General features: G+C 29.1%; 1 long non-coding RNA gene across 2 annotated transcripts; it reads left to right on the forward strand.

The window, feature by feature from the left end:
• Positions 1-1,384: 1,384 nt before the first annotated feature.
• On the forward strand, positions 1,385-8,792 carry LOC112741986 (uncharacterized). Of its 2 annotated transcripts, none has more exons than XR_003171749.3 (4): positions 1,385-1,555; positions 1,625-1,739; positions 2,674-2,988; positions 4,057-4,436. It is a non-coding gene; the product is annotated as an uncharacterized lncRNA (long non-coding RNA). The 2 variants fall into 2 exon arrangements; XR_011871791.1 differs by lacking the exon at positions 4,057-4,436 and adding an exon at positions 8,041-8,792 and having other exon boundaries at positions 1,387-1,555.
• Positions 8,793-21,947: the final 13,155 nt, after the last annotated feature.

Below are 21,947 nucleotides of genomic sequence, written 5' to 3' on the forward strand. Positions count from 1 at the left end.
AGCTTATCTCTTCTCTACTGTGTTCTGTTTTTTGATATTCATGAGACAAAAATAAATTGTCTCATAAATTTTCGCTGCTGAGTTCAAACAGAATTAGAATTGAAAGTTTGTTTTAAAAGGTCATTTCAGTAACATAAAAGAAAGGCATAGATTCAACCCCCCTTCTCTAAGCCTACCACAACCTTCATCTAATAATAATAATAATAATAATAATAATAATAATAATAATAATAATAAATAATAATAATAAAATGAGGTTAGTTAGGTAAAAGTAATAAATTATTTTCATAAATTATATATAATAAATAATATTTTAAAAAAGAAATTTGCAGATCAATTTTTTTACAAAAAATATATCATTTATATACTAAAATTATCTATCAAAATTAATTACTATATATTTATATACAAATATATGTATAATTTAACTCATTTTTAATGTGTATTTTATATTTTAATATTATTTTATTTTGATAACTAATTTTGATATATCTAATATGTCAATTTTTTTTTATATCCTCATTGTATGCAATAAATGTTCTTATTTTATGTAAGAATCAACTAATGTATGTACCTATACGATATCCAAAAAATATTTTTTTGTATTTATATTTAAAATATTTTCAATAAAAAATTCACAAAAGTACTTGGATTATATATAAAAAAAAGCACACAATAAACAAACATCTCAATATTTATAAGAAAATGTATGCACAAAATTGTTTGTAAGTAACCAATATTTTAATTTATATATCCAACATATTTATCATAGACATCTATGAGTTGTATTTTTGGTGTTGTATTTAAAATTATTTTAATATTATTTAAATTTAACATTATATCCAATCACAAAGAAAACTGAAAATTTATTATTAACACCAGAGAAGACATTAAATGATTAGATAATGTCTCGTTATCTCAATTTATCGTTAAAACTTTTCTATACGTAACATTAATTGTCTAATTTTCATAAACTTTTTCATAATTCTAAATTAAAACTTTTATTCTTTATCATATATTTTATGTACAATATTCATTTATATTTACCAATAAAATACTACTAAAAAATTATTTATTATAGACAAATATTTTTGACGAATTTTATCCCACATAAATATAGACAGAATTTTAGAAAGTTTTTTGTCGGAAAACAAAAATAATGAATTAGCATAAATTACAGACGGAAAAGAGAATCCGTCGATAATTCTATAAAAAAATTAATTTTTTTTTTGTAAAAAATGGTTACAGACGAAAAATTTATCTGTAATTAAATGGACAAAAACGTTGCGTTTTATTAAATTATTACAGATGAAAAATCTGTCTGTAATTTAAAATTTTTCGTCAAAAATATTAAGTTAACCTTAACTCAGACGATTCTACCCTCTCGATCCATTCACACTCCATAGAAGTGAAGAGCTTCTTCCTCTCTCCGTCCACGCTTTCTCCATCGCAGGAGCTTCTTTTACCGCCGCCGTTCTCTCCATCGCTCCGTCCACGATCTCATCACTGAACTCAGCAATGGTCATTCGCTGGTCATCCTCATCCACCAGTTCAGGTATGGTTTTGCATGGCTTTCAATTTTTGAATTCTTCTCATTTGAAATCATAGCTCCTGTGCTGTTCAGGTATGGCTTCAGGAATTGAAACTATTACACACCAAACAAACCAACAAACCCTAGCAACAACATTATCAATCTTACTCTCACAACCATTTGCAATCATCTGTTCAGTTTAGTTGAGGTGAGGTTCAGGACTTCTTCTCTTTTTCTTGTTCCCTCTATTTTCGCTTTCTCCTAATTTTGGCTACTCCAATCTGTTATTCCCCTTTTTTATTTTTATTTCGTTCCTTATTTATTTTTTTCACTTTTTACTCTTTTCAATTTTTTGGACAATTCCCCTTTTAATTCCTTATTTTTCTGCATTCCTCTTTAATTAATTTGGGATCAAAGTGGTGGTTCTTTCAAAAGAATTTCTCTGTTTCTAACATAAATATTTGTTCTGTTTTGCTTTAAAGGATTTTGTTTCGCTAATGGTCTTGCTTCATTGGCACTTCTACAGCAAGGAATGAAAAATAAAATGATAAGGCTGAATATACCATAGATAGACCCTCCCTAATTGTAGTCCTAATAAACTAAGAAGTTTGATTAGATTATCATCATTACAATTAAATAATAATAATTACAAAAATAAATAATAGAAGCGAGAGACAAGTCCACGCTAGAGACAAGTCCCCAAATAGTAATAATAATAGTAGCACTGACATTGGAAGTAAAATATAGTGAAATAGAAGTGAGAGGGTGTTGAGCAGTGAAAAATGGCTACAAATAATGAACGAGGATATAGGTAGGTAGCTAGCTAGAGTTTGATTAGATTATCTCTCTCTTTATCTCTTCTCTTTGATTTCTTGCTCACTATAATTGTTAGTAGTTATAGCCATACTCCATTTGATTAGAGACCTACATATAGGTTTCTCCCTCTCTTGTTACACGTGCAACGGAAGAGTTGGAGTATTGAAAAAGTGATAGTTATACATTTAAATTGATTTGTGTACATGTATCATTTATTGTGGCTTCCACTTTTATCTTGAGATCGCTGATTTTCTCTAAGTTTTTGTTTCTTGTCATTAGTTATTTGATGCTAAATATTGGCTTCCTCTTCAACTTCTCACTTGCAGAATTATAGAAGGGTCAATCAGTTGCCGTTAAAGAAATGGATTCACAGCTTCAATTTTTTTCAAATACTAAACAAAGCAATGATTTTTTTTGGAAGAACTTAGAAAATTGTAATAGTACTGGAATAAAATTTATTTATTTATTTATTTCTGAAATAAATGGTTTTTAGATTTGGATTGAAGATGGTTTGAAAGGGTAAAAATAGGAGGAAGTGAGCATTTACAAGCTTTGCTGGTTGGTGAAACATGACCTACAATTCAAGATCTTTCTCTCATCAAGGTCCCCACAGTCATTAATTGAAGCTTAAAAACAAGAAGGTAAATAAAAACAACTCTCCTGCCCCAACACACACACACATCATGACTCATGAATATTATTGATCAATTTACTGAAATTATTGTTTTGATAGAAATGAGTTTCAGATAAGTTTGAAAATTTTGCTAAGAGAAAGTTGTTTGATTTTCTCTTTTTTATTTTATTTTTTTGTTGATAATTGATAATGAACAATTAATTAATGCTGGAGAAACATTGACTATGGTGATGATAATATATATCTGGTGAGGTACATTTTATGCTTCTTTAGATGCGGAAGAATTTGGAGTTTATCTTTGAAGTTCTATCTAGAATGTACACAGTTTCAACTTAGCATATAACATTCATTCATATGAATGGAATTTATGGAATGAAAACATGAGGTGGAGATGCTTTGATGTAAAATACTTGTTACATACGAGAGAGATTAAATAGAAACTGGGATTGAACCAACGAATCAATTTGGTTTTAGATTTATTAGTGGCATAATTGTAAATCCAAAATTTTAAGCTTCAAAAGGATTTTGTTTTGTGATACAAAAGGCAACATGTTGTTCAATAGGGATCAGCTGATGACCAACTCATAAATTTTATTTTAAATGAGATAGTTTTCTTCTTTTTTATCACTTTAATGCTGATTTATTTTTTGGCTATAGTTTACTTAATCTCCATTTAACTAATTGTAGTACCCTTTTATGCCTTCATTTATTTTCTGATTAATGGATTCTTTATCTATATAACCTCCAAATCTATGAGAAAATAGAGATTCGGTCTCCACTATAGAGCTTAAAGTCTGTTCCGTCACCATATAGCTATAGTTCACTTTACTATGATTCTTTGCTAGCTTTTGTGTATGGAAAAGAATAAATATAAATAAAAAATAAATAAGGAGAATTTATTTTACACTGTAATTCTAAATTTGTGATACTAAGGTATAAAAGCTTTATCGTTATATCTAAATGTGTATCATATTTATATTTCTTTCATAGAATAGAAGACGCTTGTCAGATTTTTAGTGGTGGTGGTGGTTTTTATTTTTATTTTTGCTGGAAAGACTCAACTTTGTTATTTCAGTTTTGGTGTTTGAGCTGTGTTTGTAACATCCTAAAATTGGGAGAAGAAGGACAAGCTGAGAAAGAAGCCAAGGAAGGAAGATCTAAGATTCTCCAAGTTCTGTTGCAAACTAGCCACATTCTCCCTTAAAGCTTCATTTTTTAGCTTCAAAAAAGTAGGATATTCTTGTTTAATTGATTTAGTTGAATGCATGTGAGTGTAGGCTAATTAGCAAGTAGGCTTGCTTTTGGCTGGGTAGGAAGATCATTGATTCTTGTTTTAGTTTAATACATATTGGTCTAGGATAATTATTTGTGATTATATGTCTTTTCATGTGATGTTTTACAGTTTGATTATTGATTCACTTTTAATTTGTTGGATTATCTGATTTATGTTGATGATGATAGTACTTGCAAATTTGGATTAAAAGTTGTAGTGTTTGATGAAGTAGCTCAAGCTTAGGATTGAATTTTTAGAATTGTTGGTGAACTGAGTTCTAGTACATCATATAGGAATAGATTAGTCTCTGAGTTGGATCCTTGATAACTCAATTTAGTACGCAAAAATATTTTGAATTAACTGAGATCATAGCTTGTTAAGTTGAATTCCTAAAGAGTATGAATTTTTGCAGAATCTAATTGCCTAACTAGCAACTTTGGAAGCAAATTTCTCAACCTGTAGGTCACAAATCGAATCAAATTTTGATATAAGGTGTATGTGTCTAATATTGTGATACAAAATTTGATAGAATTTCAGTTATTATAGACTAAAATATGAATCTTGTAAGAGAGACTGCCAGAGTGAGATTTCAAATTCAAGACTTGTGTCCCCAAATTTTCATTTATTTTTCTGATCAATGGATTCTTTATCTCCATTTACTAATTGTAAGAGGGACTGCAGAAAGTTTGAATAATAATAATAATATAAAATATATTTATAATTAATGTAATAAATATTATTGTTATTATTATCTAAATTAACTAATAATTATCACTAATTTATATATAGTTAGTAAAAGATATTTTAGTCAAATATATATTACTTTAATCTTGAAATATTATTTTATAAATATTCATAAATTTGTGTGTTGATTTTATAAAAATAATACTCTAACACACATACACACATTCTCTCTCTCTCTCTCTCTCTCATTGCACAGTAGTTAATTATTAGAAGACTAATTTGTGTGTTCGCTCAGAGATTTTTAGTCCAATTCCTTCAACTTTTTGTTTGGAGTTCAGGTTATGTAATTCTTGTGTTGTAAACTTCATTGATTTCTAGGGTATTGTATGATAAATGAAATATTACTTGTGTTGTGTTATTGCTTGTATTGCGTTGAAAACATTGATATGGTTAAATATTGATAGGGTGTTGTATGATAGATGAAATGTTGCTTGTATTGGATGATTTATAGGTACTAAAAATATCGAATTCGTAAGAAATGTCTTGGTACCATCGAGTGTGGATGTATGATAGGTTGAATCCAACAAGAGGGGGTACTAAACCTGAGTTTCATGACAAGGTTGAGGAGTTTATAGAAACAATTAGTAAGTTAGATGTGAAGTCGGAAGGAAAGTGTAGATACCTATGCGTTAAGTGTAGATGCACAAACTCTAAAGAGCTAAATATTATTAAGATGCATTTGTGGAAAAAAGGGTTCATGCCAAATTATTAGATTTGGACAGAACATGGAGAGATTGAGAACATAGGGATTAATCAGACAGAATTTAATAATTGTGGGGAAGGTGGTTCAGGAAGTGGTGCAAATGTGGAAGAATGTGATATGTATGACATTAGCTGGGAAGACAACTCCAGAAGGTATCATGAAATGATTTTCGATTTTGCTGGTCCAGAGGATCCTCATGTAGAAGCTAAAAAATTTTTTGATCTTCTTGAGGCAGCTCAAAAACCTTTGTGGGAAGGTTGTGTGCACTCTCAACTATCGATAGTTGTTAGAATGTTATGCATTAAGGCCAAGAAAAACCAATCACAAGAGTCATTTAAGCAGTGTGCCACCTTAATTAGGAAAATTGCTCCTGAGGGTAGTGCCATACCTAGGGATTACTATGAGGCTAAGAAGTTAGTGCAAAAGCTTGGATTGAAGGCAATTAAAATAGATTGTTGCTCAAACAATTGCATGTTGTATCGAAAAGACGATGCTGCTCTAACTAGTTGCAAGTTTTGTGAAGCACCTAGATTCAATTCTATTTTCGATGGTGGTTGTAAGTCCAAGAGAGTTCCTGTCAGACGGATGCACTACTTACCCTTAATCCCTAGATTTCAAATGCTTTATGCGTCAATGAGTTCAGCTCTGCACATGACGTGGCACATAAAAAACCAACGTGATGATGGCGTGACGACCCATCCGTTACATGGGGAGGCATGGAAAAGCTTTGACCGTATCCACTCTGATTTTGCTTTGGAGCCTAGAAATATTAGGTTAGGTCTTTGCTCTAATGGATTTATCCCAAATATCCAATTTAGCAAGCCTTATTCTTGTTGGCCCCGTAATTGTTATTTCATACAATCTACCTCTTGGAATGTGTATAAAAGATCTTTATTTGTTCTTGACTTGCTTAATACCTAGTCCTAATAACCCTAAAGCCAACATTGATGTATTCTTGGGACCCTTGATTGACGAATTAAATGAGTTGTGAAATCCTGGTGTTTTGACGTATGATATTGTAGAAAAGAAGAATTTCGTCTTAAAGGCGGCATTGATATGGACTATCAATGATTTTCGGCTTATGGGATGTTGTCTGGGTGGATGACACAAAGAAGATTGTCATGTCCTATTTGCATGGAGGATACCAAGTCTTACACTATCACATGGAGGCAAGGCATCATGGTTTGATTGTCATCGGAGGTTTTTGTCGATAAACCACCCTTATAGGCGCAATAAAAATGACTTCAGGAAGAATAAAATAGAAAGTGAAAAGGCTCCTACCAGATTAAGTGGTTTGGAGATTTGGCAAAGGGTTAAAGGACTTGGGAAGATATCAGATAATGAAAAGTGGATCAAATCGCGAGAGTATGGTATTACTCACAATTGGACTAAGCAAAGTGTGTTTTGGGAGTTACCTTATTGGAAGGATAACCTGGTTCGTCACTGTCTTGATGTAATGCACATAGAGAAGAATGTGCTTGATAACATAATGAATACTATTATGGACACTGATAAAACTAAAGACAATGAAAAAGCTAGGTTAGACTTGGCTGAATTGTGCAAGTGTCCAGATTTACATTTGCGGCATGTCGGTGATAATTGTTGGTCCAAACCTAAGGCAGCTTATACTTTAACTTCTGAACAGCAACAAGACGTGTATAGGTGGGTGCAACAACTTAGATTTCTGGATAGTTATGCATCTAACCTTGCTAGATGTGCAAGTCTTTCCCAAGAGAGATTTATTAGTATGAAGACACTCATGTGAGATATAGCATAAATGTTAAATTAATGTACATGCTGTCACTTGAATATTTATATACACACATGCATGTATGTATATATGCAGCTAGGAATGCTTAATTAGTTTAGGGTGTGATTAAGTGAAAGATGAGTTGTTAAATTAATAATTCAATTAGTGGATTAATTTGAGAGTGGAGAGCAAGAGAAAAAGGATCCAACGATTTCAGTGGACACCATGATCAAAATCAAACCAATCAGTAATCATAATAATGCCTTCTCATGGTAAATCTCTTCTAAAATTCAATTTCATATTTTGAATTAAAATTCAAGGTTCAGAAAATGAATAGATATTAGATTATTAACATGTAGCTAGCTAAATCCAAATCTGATGATTCTTTATTATTTTCCAAATGTTGTGTGTAAAATACAAAATAGAGAGATCACACATTTAATAATTTGAAATTTTTAAACCTTGTAACGAAGGTTAAAAATATTTTTTGGTAGACATAATCAAGTTATAAGTACCGTATTATTGTTAAATAGTGTATTATATTATTTGAAACTTGATTTATATAATTGATATAATTATTGTGCAACAGGAGAAGTTTATAAAAAATTGGCAGAAGTTCAGGCCCAACATGCCGAGGCTCAAGCACAGGGAATGGAGCTACCACTAATTGATGAAGACTTGATTTGGGAGGAAGTGTGTGGTGGGCAAAAGAAGAATCAAATTTATGAAAAAAGGGTCATTCTTTTCTAGCTCTATCAAGTCTGGAACCACTTCTGTCAATTCTGTATCTGGAAGAGCACCTAGAAATCAAAATTTTGTTCCTGATTTGCGAGAACAAATTCATAATCTCAATGAAGAGCTTTTTCAGCGTGTTACTCAACAAACAGATGAACGTATTAGTAAGTTGTTAGATACACGCTTGGCTCCTTTGGAAAAGGCTCAAAAGAAGTTAGAAAAGTTGGAACGGACAATTGGAAAGGCCAAGAAGGAAAAGCTGAAACAGAAGAGATGGAATGAGGCTTATGTTAGCTATTATGAGAAGGTTAGAGCGTCAAGTAGGTCTAGTGCAGTTCCACTACCACCGCCACCGCCGCCACCCTCAATCTCTTCGGATGAGGACTATGATGATGAGGATGAAGATGACACTGAAGACTATAGCTGATAGTTTTAATATGGTTGAACAATATACTAGGAACTATAGTTGATGATCAATACACTTTGTTTATGTTTTGAATTATATTGACTTGCTTGTTTATAGTACTTTTCTTTTAGTTTGATAATACGATGAATTTGTTTATTTTTTGAAATATTATAAATATTTAAATACAAATTAGATAAAAATTTGTATTAAATTTATATTTATTTTGTATAAAAACAAGTTTATTTTGTAATTGAAAAAATCTAAAAAAAAATCTATTTTACCTTACTGATGGATTTACAGATGGATTTTTTGTCTGTATTCAGAGTGTGAGATGATTTTCCAATGTCAAATTACAGACAAAAAATTTGTCGAAAAATCTGTTGCCAATTACCGACGAAAAATCCATCGGAAAGTTTGACGTTTCAGGAAAATGGATGGAGAATTTACCAAGGGAAAATCCGTCGGTAACTGGTAAAAATCCATCGGTAAATAATTTTCGACGAGGTTTTTATAGAGGGACAAAATCCGTTGATAACCAAAAATTTGTCCGTAATAAAGACTAAATCTGTCTATAAATTTGTCTGTATTAATCCATTTTCTAGTTGTAAAATCGTATAATAAAATATAAAATTTGTGTAAATCCAAATCAGGTTTATATTAACTAAGCCTCATCATATACTGTTATCCAATAATTCCATATAATATAGAAAAGTATATAATAATCACACTCAAAAATTAAATTGACCTATATGCCCCTTAATAATAACGTATTAATACACCAAGTAGGTGATAGTCTCTGAAACACAAAAATAAAATCACCACAGAAAAAAATTTAATTAAAAACTAAAAAGATATATTATCTTAAATTAGTACTTTTACTCGTAATAATATTATCGAAATATATATTTTTTAAAATTACGGTCTACTTTGTTCGGACAATATAAATTATACATGTCACAAAAAATTTATAAAATCAAACTACTTTTACAATAAAAGTCGTAAGTTGACAAAAGTCTCTAGCTAAAAAGACTAAGGTATCTGTAGATAAAAAATCAAATAATAAGATTTTTAGTTAATATTTTTATATGAAAAAGTCTAATTTTTATTAACAATTAATTTTAACATTCGTTATCTAAAATTTAGAACAATTTAACATATATAATTTTATATTTAATTAGGTGTCAAGTCTATTGGACAAATAGAAATAATTAATTTTTATACTTCTTATTTAAAAATAATATTTTTTTCTCTGTGTATATAAAAATATAATTAGATATTAGCATAAAAAAATGATACTTATAGTTATAAAATTAACTCAAAATTAATTTTTTTAAATAATTGAATCTTAGTTCTAACTTTTAATTATAACATTAGTATTCTCTCCAAATTATATGTAATAAATATTTGAATGAAGAAAAATAAAAATATAGATTAGAAAGATAAGCAGTAAAAATTTAAAACTAAATAAAAAACTAAAAAACTATGTACATAATAATAATAATATTTTTTATTTGAATTATATTATTTTGTTAATTTTGTTTTCTAAAGAATAGAAAAATAGAAAAAATAGAGAATTAGAGAAAAGAGAGAGAAAGATAAAGATGAAGAATGAGAGTGAGAGTGAGAGTGAGAATTTGTTAAATTTGGAAAAAAAAATTTATTTTAATTATAAAAAAATGTCAGATGACATATTTTGATTTGTCAAATTACTAATATAAAATATAAATTATATAGAGTAAAAATAGTAGAGAAAAAGAAAAATAGAGAGAGGTAGATAATAGAATTTAGGAAGGAAATTTATTAATTTAAAAAAAATATATATATATATATATATATATATATATATATATATATATATATATATATATATATATTCTCTCCATTTTAATAAGAGAGTGTCATGTGAGACATATGATTATTAAATTAGATAGTAATATATGATACATAATATAGGTATATTTTAATTTCAATTTTAATTTTAATACAATTAAAGAATGTCATGTTGCACATTTTGATTGTCAAATTAGTAATTAGTCATTGATATTGGTAATGATATATAAAATAGATAAAGTAGTTGAAGGAATGAGAGAAATAGAGAAAGGAAGAGGGAGGAGGGGAGAACTCTTTAATTTTAGAGGGAAAGATTTGATTTCAATTACAACGAGGGAGTGACATGTGACACATTTTGGTTGTAAAATTAGTAAGAAGGAGAGAAGAATTCTTTAATTTTGGAGAAAAAAATTTAATTTTATTTACAATAAAAGAATAACATATGATACATTTTGGTTGTAAAATTAATAAGAAGAAAAAGAGAATTTATTAATTAAAAAAAATTAATTTTAATTACAATAAAAAATAACATATGACCCATTTTAATTATAAAATTAGAGATATATAATAGATACTATACAAATCTTTCAAGCTACATTTCTAAATTTGACATTCATATAATTAGCATTTGGCTCACCGAATACAACTTAAGATGTAATCTGATAAATATGATGCATTATAAATGATTATGAGAAAAAATTATCAGTTTGCGAGGTCAAGTGAAAAAATTAATTTGAGTGAATAATGATCATTATATAATTAAAAGAGTAAATATAAGGCAAGATTGATAAAAACAAAAATCATTAATTATAATCATTACCTTAAAGGATCAACTTCAATAAAACCAAAAAAAACTAAATCAAAAATTTTATCTCTAATGAAGCATTCTATATATAATATTCTTGAAAATTAAAGAAAAAATCATAATAATTATTACAAAAATTGATCAAAAATATTATAATTATTGACAAATTTTATCATATTTAATTATTAAATACTAATAAATCTAATAATTTAATACATAATATTTTTAAAAAATAATATTAAAAAGAGATGCATGAAGATTAATACTAAAATTTGTCACGTTAACATGTTTGGAGTTAGAATGCAATTTGTTGTAGAATAATATGATAATAAATTTTTAAAATATTTAATAATATTTTTTTTTCTAATAGTTGTATGTTCCCATAATTAGGGGTGAATGCGGATTGTATTAAATATGACTAAAATTTTGATCCGATCCGCCCTAAAATCATAGGATCGGATTGGATCCAATATCTGCAAATTTGCGGATCATATTGGATTTCGAATATATTCGTAAAATATAAAAATATTTTAAAAATTTTATTTTTATTAAAAAATTAATAAAATTCTTTTTTACCACTCTTTTAAACATGTTTACTTTTAAAATATTATTAAACATATTTTTCTTCTTAAATAATAAAAATAAAATAATACAACATATATGATAATTATTAGTTGAAATAAAATATAAAAAGAATATCCACTTATTTATTTATTTATTTTTGCGGATCCGCAGATATGTAGATACCTACAAAAAATCTGCAATCCAATCCTGTTAGTATGCGAATCTGATCTGATCTGACAACCTTGCAGATCGGATTGATATCTACAATTTTCGGATTAAATTCGGAAAAATACTGCAGATATGCGAATTAGATCTGATCCATAAACACCCACACCATAACACTCATGCCTAGATCGAGAAAAAATAAAGAACATTAAAATAGAATTATACCTAATACATCAGAAAATAAAATCTCAAAGTATCAACCTAAAGCAAACTAATTACAAAATTTTCAACAAAAAAAATTGAAAATATTTTTTTTTATCAAAATTCAATTTAAATTTTTGTTTAGAAGATTAACATATCCCTTAATCGGAATCTATGCATTTGATTATAGTAAAAAATTAATAATTAATTATATAATAATTTGATTCTGTAATTTAAAAACAAATAATTATGTATGATTGTAATATAATTTGTTTAATCTAAATTTATTATAATTATTAATAAATTAAAATATTATCTTTTTTCCAATATAATCGCATACAATGTTTCTACTATTAATTTATTTAAAACATTAATATATTCCTTCAACCTTTAATAATATATAAATATTTTTTTTCTCGTAATTATATATAATTATATATATATATATATATGAGAAATGCTAGAGACAGGATGGAACTAGACTAATTATTTAAGAATTATATTTAATAATTTACTAAAAATATTTTAATTATTATTTTTAAAGATAAATTTTAAATAAAAACTAAATATATAATTTTGATCAAATATTTTACGAAGATATACATATAAATATTTAATATTCAATTAAATAAAAAAATACTATTAATTTTATTTTGTTGACATGTATATTCAATATTCATATATTACACAATTTTTTTTATAAAATAATCTTATATAAGAATATATATCATGAATAATTTAAGACAACAATATATAAAAATTATCATTTATAATTTTATATTATGATATGGTTTCATTTTTTTTATTTTTAAAATCATCTATTATTGAATTTGTGTCAAAAGTAGTTGCTAATTCTTTCTATGTTGATGACTAAATTGTCTATAAAAAATTTATTAGCTATTTTATTTCAGGATCTTGTCTTAATAATTTTTATTGCTGAAAAAATTATTTTTGTTGTTACTATAGACATTGATAGAGTCAAAATAAAACGTATTAATACTAGCATTATAGCATCAATAATACAAAATTATAATTAAATAGTATAACAAAAAAAAAAAAAAAACAAAATAACATATAATTACAAACAAACATAAATAATAGTCAATTAAGTAAAAAATCAAATATATAAAAAAAGAGACCTGCTACACATACAAATCTTTTTGACATAAAAGTTTATACAAGTTAACTCTAACCCAACAAAACCCACTTTCATAACGCGCGTGTGAAATCACGACGTTCCTCCTCCAACATTTGTATCCTCGCGTTTCTCCTCCTCCTCCTCTTTCCTCTCATTCTTTGCGTTCTTCTTCCTTTTTCTTCGCGTGTTTCATCCTCTTAGTCGTTCTTTTTATTACTACTATTGTTGCTGTGCTTTTTTTCTCTTCCTCTTTCTATTGATTTTGCAATACTATTTATCTTTTTAGAAGGTAAAACAAGAAGGAAAAGATGAATAAGAAGCAGCAGAAGATGAGGAGGAGAAAGAGAAAAAATTTTGAATTATGCAGAATTTATCAGTACAAATCCATTGAAAATTCTTAAACAATACACTTAAATGTCTTAGTTTTATCCTGAAATTTGCTGCAACTACACAAAAATATTTTGTTTAATGCTGCATTTCTTTTTTCTTTTTTTTCTTTTAGTTGAATTAATGTAAATTCATCCTCTTCCAAGTAATTTTGCAGCATTATGCGTTTCTTCTTCTTCTTTGTTTGATTTTTTTTTGTTAAGAGAGTAAAACAAAAAAAATTTGAGAAGGTAAAATAAGAAAGGAAAGATAAATAAAAAAAGAAAAAAAGATGGTGATGATGATTAAAAAAAAAGAAGAAGCAGTAGAAGATGGGGAGGAGGAAGAGGAAGAGTTTTGAATTATGCATAATTTATCAGTATAAATTCATCGAAAATTCTTAAACAATATACCTAAATATCTTAGTTTTACCCTGAAATTTGCCGTAACTACACAAAATTATTTCTCTAATGTTGCAGTTTTTTCTTCTTTTTTTTTTATTTTAGTTGAATGGATGTAGGTTCATCCTATTTCAAGTAATTTTGTAGCATTATGTGTTTCTTCTTCTTCTTTATTTGATTTTTTTGTTTTTATTCTTATTAAGAAAAAGTAAAACAAGAAGAAACTTGAGAAGGTAGAATAAGAAATAAAAGATGAATAAGAAAAAAGAAGAAGAAGATGGTGATGATGATAAAAAAAAAAGAAGAAGAAGAAGCAGCAGAAGATGAGGGTGAAGAAGAGGAAGAGTTTTGAATTATGAAGAATTTGTCAGTACAAATTCACCAAAAATTCTTAAACAATATACTTAAATGTCTTAGTTTTACCTTGAAATTTGCTGCAACTACACAAAAATATTTTATCTAATGTTGTATTTTTTTTCTTTTTCTTTTCTTCCTTATTTCTTTCTTTCTTTTAGTTGAATGAATATAAGTTCATTCTCTTCCAAGTAATTTTATAGCATTATGTGTTTCTTCTTCTTCTTTGTTTGATTTTTTTATTTTTATTCTTGTTAAGAAAGAGTAAAACAAGAAGAAATTTGAGAAGATAAAACAAAAAAAGAAAGATGAATAAGAAAAAAAAGAAGAAGATGGTGATGATGATGAAAAAAAGAAGAAGAAGCGACAGAAGATGAGGAGGAGGAAGATGATGAACTTTGAATTATGCAGAATTTATCAGTACAAATTCACTGAAAATTCTTAAGCAATGTACCTAAATGTCTTATTTTTACCCCAAAATTTGCTACAACTACACAAATTGAAAAAATTTTATGGCAAAAATTTTGGATCAGGCAACGTCATCAATATGACAAAACTTCTACGATAATGATAACAATAACGATAACGACGATACGTATAAGAAGAAGAGGACGATACCATAGTGATGATGATCATGATGATGAAGATGATGGAGGAAAAGAAAGGAGAAAAAAGTCCAACGAAAAAAGGAGGAGGAGGAGGAGGAGGTGGTGGTGGTAGTGGTGATGGTGACGACGACGATAACGAAAAAGAAAAATAACGAAAAAGAAGGAGAAGAAGAAGAATGTGTAGGATACGTGAATGTAAATGACTTATATGTGTAAATGATTTGTATGTGAAAAATAATTGATAAAAAAATATAAAAGAATAATCAAACAAGATTAACAGAAAAATAAAATTAATTTAGTTAAATTAAGAAAAGAATTAAAATATACTTTATTTTTTTATTATTTATCTATATATAATGTATGATTGTGTCTTAGTTACTATTTTAATAGTTCTTTTGTAGTAAAAAAAATAGTAGAAAAGGAATTTTTTTTGTAAAAGAAAAGTGGAAGACCACTTGGTGAATCAATTTTTTTTTAATTCGCAAAAAAAAAAAAAAGAGTCAAAGTCACAAAGAGTAAAAGATAAAAAAATTAAAGATACAAAAAAAAGAGAATAGAAAACGTTACCTGGTGTGGTGCTACAAAAGTGAAAGTGTTTCTTTGCATAGATGAGTGCATTGGAAAGAGAATAGAGTTTATATTTTACTTCTTAAATAAGTTGGGTTACGATATTTTCTTAACACAATATAAATATATTTGGACTTTTTGTTTTAAGGATCTACACTAAATTATTAATGGATTGTATTTATAATTTGAAAAGGAGGCTAATTTTTTTCTAAAAAGGAAAACTGTGTAATATATTTTAGGGAGAAATTCTCCATATACAAGCGTTTTTCCATACAAGTCATACAAGTCATTTATTTCTTCTTCTTTTTTTTTTCTCCATGCCTCCTCTTCTTCTTCTTCTTCTTCTTCTTCTTCTTCTTCGTTTTTAAAGTGTTTTATCTTCATCGTCATGTTTCTCCTTGTTCTTCTTGACTGCACGTTTTTCATCTTCTTCCTCCTCATCTTCTGCACCTTCTTCTTCTTTTTGCTGCACGTTCTTCTTCCTCTTCCTCTTCTTCTTCTTTTTTCTTTCGTTTCTTGCCTTCTCTTTCTCCTTCTTTATTTACGTGCTTTTCTCTCTATTTTCTTTCTTCATTATTCTCGATTTCCATTATTTTTTGACATCAAGCTCTAAAATCGTTTTTGAAGAAGAAGAAGCAGCAGAAGAAGAGGAGGAGAAAGAGAAAGAGTTCTGAATTATGCATAAGGTATACTTCAATGAATTTTAGGTGTATTTCTTAAATCCTTTGGGTGTATTTTCGTAATCCTTTGGGTGTATTTCTGTAACCGTTTGGGTGTATTTCTGTAATTCTTTGGGTGTATTTCTGTAATTATTTGGATGTATTTCTGTAATCGTTTGGGTGTATTTCTGAAGTTTCATTATCTTCAAAACGATTTTAAAGCTTGATTTCAGAAACCATGAAAATCGAAAAAAAACGAAGCAAGAATACCAGTGATAAACGCAGATAAAACAACGAATGAAAAGGCAAAAAGAGAACGCACGAAAGAGATCAAATTTGGCAAGAAACTTGTTTTTATGGAGGAAGAAGAAGAAGAGTAGGAGAAGAAGAAGGAAGAGGAGGAGGATAAGGAGGAACGCGAAGCATGCCATGGAAATCGTATATGGGTCAGCGTGCTTTTTGTTAAGTTTCTCCCAACTTGTATGACTTGTAAACCAAATGACTTGTATGTGTAGCACTCCTCATTTTAGGAGGCTATCTCTATAAAAATTTATTCTTTTGTTAACAAAAATGATAATTTAGAGTGGGTACTGCCCTTTCTTTGGTGAGAGTCTTCATCTCTAACTAGAAAACTATTAGAATTTATTATTTTTGACCATGAATTAATCATCAATATTTAAAAGGTTTAATTACTCTGTTGGTCCCTATAGTTTCGCGAAATTTTCAATTAGGTCCCTATACTTTTTTTCCTTTTTATTGGGTCCCTATACGTTAATTTTTTTTTTCAATTTAGTCCCTGCTGTGACAAAATCGTTTGATATAACGGAATATTCTGTTCAAAAATAGAATATTCTCTTAATTAAATTAAAACAGCTAATTGAACCCACATCTATTTTTTCAAAATACCAAAATTACCCTTGACATTTTGTCCCAAAAGTAAAAACCCTAGCTGGCGATTGTTCTCTGAAGTCAGTGGCGTTTTTCCTCCCTTTGTTGGTGTCGTCGTCGTCGTCCTTGGTGGCGTGAGCGTCCGTCGTCGTCATTGTCCATCGTCCTTAGTCTATGCTACACTGCTCTACGCTGATCGTCCGTCTGCTCTGCTTAGCGCTGATGGTGTGTCGCATCCATCGCGTTCCCTCGCCGTGGATCGCCACGCCATGCCTCGCGTCGCCGCACCACGCCTCGCCTGGCTGCACCTCGCCTTGTTGCCTGAGGTCCTCAGTCGCAATTGGTCAGTTTCACCTTCAATTGCACTTTCCTTTTTAGCTTTTTGCCTCAGCTTGGTTATGCTCTTTTCATGTGGAACGAATTTTTTGTGGTAGCTTTAGGTTTTTAGAGGGAAGGAGAAGGAATCAAACATAAAAGGAGGGTTTAGAGAGGGAACTACTTTATTTTCCCATTACAATTAGGGTTAATAATATTTTAGAAAAAAAATATGAGGGGGACTAGGATATCTATAATATTTGTAAGTAACAGCAAAAATTGATGAATATATAAGGCTCTGCCTCCGAGTCTGACCTTGATTGCAGCAGTTGGGCTTATTGGTGTCCTTTAGAAGGAAATTAACATTACATGCTACTAACATTTAGTATTTAGGCAGGTTTTGATGGGTAAATAGTCTTGAACTTTAGTGTATATATAAACTAAGAGTGGAAGGTTTTGATTTTTGACTTCTGACTGGTAACTTATAATTGATACTGACTCTGGCCATACATGAATGTTTCTATGAAAAATTGTGTTGACTCAATATATTATGGATATCTTGTTACTACTTTGTGCTGGCTGTAAATAGTTGGAAATCTGGATGCTTTTGATATTGAAGGTGTCCAGATGGCTTATTTGCTATATGTATCATTCTATCATTCAAAGGCATGGCAAAGGTTGGTTAAGTCTTTTAGGATAGGGCCATTTCATTTTGAGGGTCCATAGTTTAATGAATTGTTAAGTCTTTTTATGGTTGATACTGTATGCAATGCAAAGGACTTGGTTTATGATATGTTAGTATTAATACATGGGAGAGATTAAGAGAAACTTATTGAAAACTCTTGTTATGGATTCATAAAGTCTACTATGGCTGATGGTGTAAAGGATGACCAATTGTATTACCATGATGATACAGATTCTTTAAATTTAAAGTAATCATGAACATGATAACAAAACAAACTACGTCTCTTTCTTGGTATATGTCTTTAGATTTAGAGGCATCTTGATTGATACAAAATCCTGAAACTTTTCTGTCTATAAACCATGAATAATTTTGAGTTCGATTTAAGATGAGATATTTGTTATTGGAAATGTGGTAATTCTTGATAGCTTTGTTCAAATAATGAGTTCATTATGACTCTATATGTTGATGTATTCTCATTGATCTTTTGGATCAGGATGAGTATTTTTTTACTGCTTTTGGGAAGGAAAGGAAAGAAAAGAAAGCTAGAGTGTGTTCTATAAGTTAACAAACTATATATGCTGACTTTGTAGCATGTATTGCTGAAAGCAGGCTACTAAAGGTTTTGGTGGAGATGACTATCTTGTTGGGACATCTGCTGAACTCAAATATGCTCTTTCAGAATTTTTCTCGGCTTGGAAACCAGCCGTTATCAATGTTATTATTGATTCTCATGCTGGTTCAAAGAGTGGGAGGCGGCAACACAAGAACTAATTTCTACATTATTTGTATTACACTAAAATTACGTTTTCTATTGTTTTTATTTTTAGATTTTAAATTTCAATAACACAAATTCCCTAGCTTTGTGGTTTTCTATAGTGTACCATGATATGATAAAGACACAAACTATATTCCATGAATCCACACAAAATATAAAATGTTACATGATCATAATGAATACTTGAATGATGGAAACTGAATTTTATATATACTTATTACTACTATTTCTGTTTTATTTTATCCATTCTTTTTTTTAGGTTCTTAAGATAAGGTATTTTTAAAGTCATAAAAAAAAGAGAAGGTATTTTTGGTACAATTTGTATATAAATAAGCAAAAGAATGATAGTGACAAAATAAAATGGATTATAAGAATATTTTTCATGTCTTAGAATCATTGAATAGGGATTATAGGAATATCTTTCATTGAATATTTATAGTTTTACCGAAATTTTTAATTAAGTCCCTATATTTTTTTTCTTTTCAATTAGGTCCCTAAGGGTATAAAAGTAATTTCATAATTCACTAACATTTTTTTGACGTTTAACGTTAATAGGGACTAAATTGAAAAAAAAATTAATGTATAGGGACCCAATTAAAAGGAAAAAAAGTATAGGGACCTAATTGAAAATTTCGCGAAACTATAGGGACCAACAGAGTAATTAAACCTATTTAAAAGTATGAGATAAAATACATTCATAGATTACCAGACTAAAAGAACTAAACTAAAAGAATTGAGTTGATGACTAAGTGATGGTAAAAAACAAAAAATTCTTATAGCCCTCTTATAAGACCCAAAATTTTTGAAAAAATCTTATTATGAACTAATTTTAATTTATTTATTCATTAAAGACTTTAATTTTAGAAATTATTTTATTAAATATAATTAAAGCAAGTTTTGATAAATTGAGTTTAAAATAAATCAAGAATTTTATCTAATTTTACAAATTATTGAGTATTTTTTTATTTATAATTTAAAATTTTAGAAATTTAAAAATAATGAGGTTTTGACTATTTAGATTAGAGTTTTTATTTAATTTTATAATTATTGAATAATTTTTTATATTTAAATTATAAAGTTTAGTAGTTGTAGAAGAATAAAAAATTTATATGATTTAGTTTAAATAATTAAGATTTCAGAATTTAATACTTTAATTTTTATAAACAAAGAATATTAATTATATTATCTCTAATTTTAAATTAAAATACTTGATTGAAAGCCAATTAACAAATTGATGATTAAATAATATTCTTTTAAAGTAATTTTAAGGGATTAAATTAGATTTTAATTTAATACAATATCCTCTAATTTTATTAAAATTACCAAACTCCAATTATCCCAAAATCTCCAAATCTAACCATAACCATAATTAAACAAAACCCTAATTTTCATCTAACCCTAATCCTAAAACACAAACTCATTTCTCCCCTTCATCCAAAAGAAACCTTAGCCACCAAACTCCTTCCCCCAAACACACACACGGTAGAAAGAAAGAAAAGAGAAGAGAGGGAGAAACGGAGAAGATGGAAAGGGAAGAGAGGAAGGAGACGCGCCGGCGCTGGTGGACCTCGTCGCCGCCAAACCAACCGTGAAAGAGAGAGAGTTCGCGAAGGAGAAAGCCCGAGGAGAGGAAGAACAGCACTGTCCCGCCATTCCTCATCGCAGTTGAGCTCGTCACCACCGCTGTTGCTGTCCATACTGTCGTCGTCGCCAAGGGAAGCCACCGTTGTCGTCTTCATGCAAGCCTTCACTGTCGCTGCCAGCTTCCACCACCATCGCATCTCCTATCATAGCCGCCACTGAGAATGCGTTGGAGAGATAGACGCGTAGAGGGAGGAACACAGATGGAGAAGAAAGAGGCGATGTTCGTGCTACTGTGCCCAGTCGCCGTCATCATTGCCGTTGCTACCGGTTGTGTCTCCGAGCCTTTGTCACCAGAGAACGGCGCTGTCGTCGCCGAAATCCACTACTGGTAAGGTTCTTGCTTCGAGTTTTCATGGCTGTTACAGTTGCCGTCATCAGAGCTTCGGACCGTTGCCGTCACTTGAGGTAGCTGCCAGAGCTGCCACCAAATCGGTTCAGAGGTTGCTGCTGCATCGTTCTTTTGTTGTAGTAAGTTTCTCTACTTGAGAACCCTTACTGTTAGTATTCTGTTACATGTTATTAAGGATTTCGTGACATTGATGATTTAGGATTGAGTAGTCGAGGTTGCATGTTGCAATTAAAACTATTGTTGTTGTTGCAGAAGTAAGCAAAGTTGTGGATGCAGCCACCGCTGTTGCGGGCTGAAGAGAAAAGGGATTTATTGCACTAAAATCATTGCGGGCTTAATTCCTCGAAGTAGGGGATTGTTTTAATAAGAAAATATTTTGGGCTTTGAATACCTGACAAGTTTAGTAGGTTAATGCAAATGGATGAATGTTTGTGATGTAAATGATTTTCTGTTGAGATTGACATATTGTGTTTGTTGTTGAATTGGTTGATTTTTGAATTTATAGTGAAATGGATTGAATATGTTGATTTTGGTTTTCTTGATTGAAATCGATAATGATTGGTCTTGAGTAACAGATTTGAAAACGTTGACTTGAAATGTTGATTTTTTTGAGTTGAGGTTGAATTGAGGGAACCCGTGATGGGTAGTAAACTCCGATTTTTAGGGGAGGTGCTGAAAATTTTTTTCTAAGAATTTGAAGAAGCTTTGGTTATGATTTCAAAAATGAGTTTGATTTGATTAACTTTAACAAAAGAGATATGTCTTGAATACTTTTAAATATCTTAAAGAAAATCGGATTCTTATGATTTTGTTAATTCGTGGTTTTAACTCATTTGATTTTTAATAACGAAAAGAGATTTGATTAACTAGCTAAAGACTTTAAAACAGTAAATTAAGTATAAATTCAAGGGTTGGGAATAAGAGAATGAGTTGAGGTTTTAATGGAATTAAACATTGGAGTTGAGAGAAAGAAAATTATTTTAAGAAATATGATGATGATTGTGTGATGTTTGATTTGGAGGTAAGTTTAGAGTTTTTTGC

This window comes from Arachis hypogaea, chromosome 14 (genome assembly GCF_003086295.3).
Source record: "Arachis hypogaea cultivar Tifrunner chromosome 14, arahy.Tifrunner.gnm2.J5K5, whole genome shotgun sequence".
Classification (NCBI taxonomy): domain Eukaryota; kingdom Viridiplantae; phylum Streptophyta; class Magnoliopsida; order Fabales; family Fabaceae; genus Arachis; species Arachis hypogaea.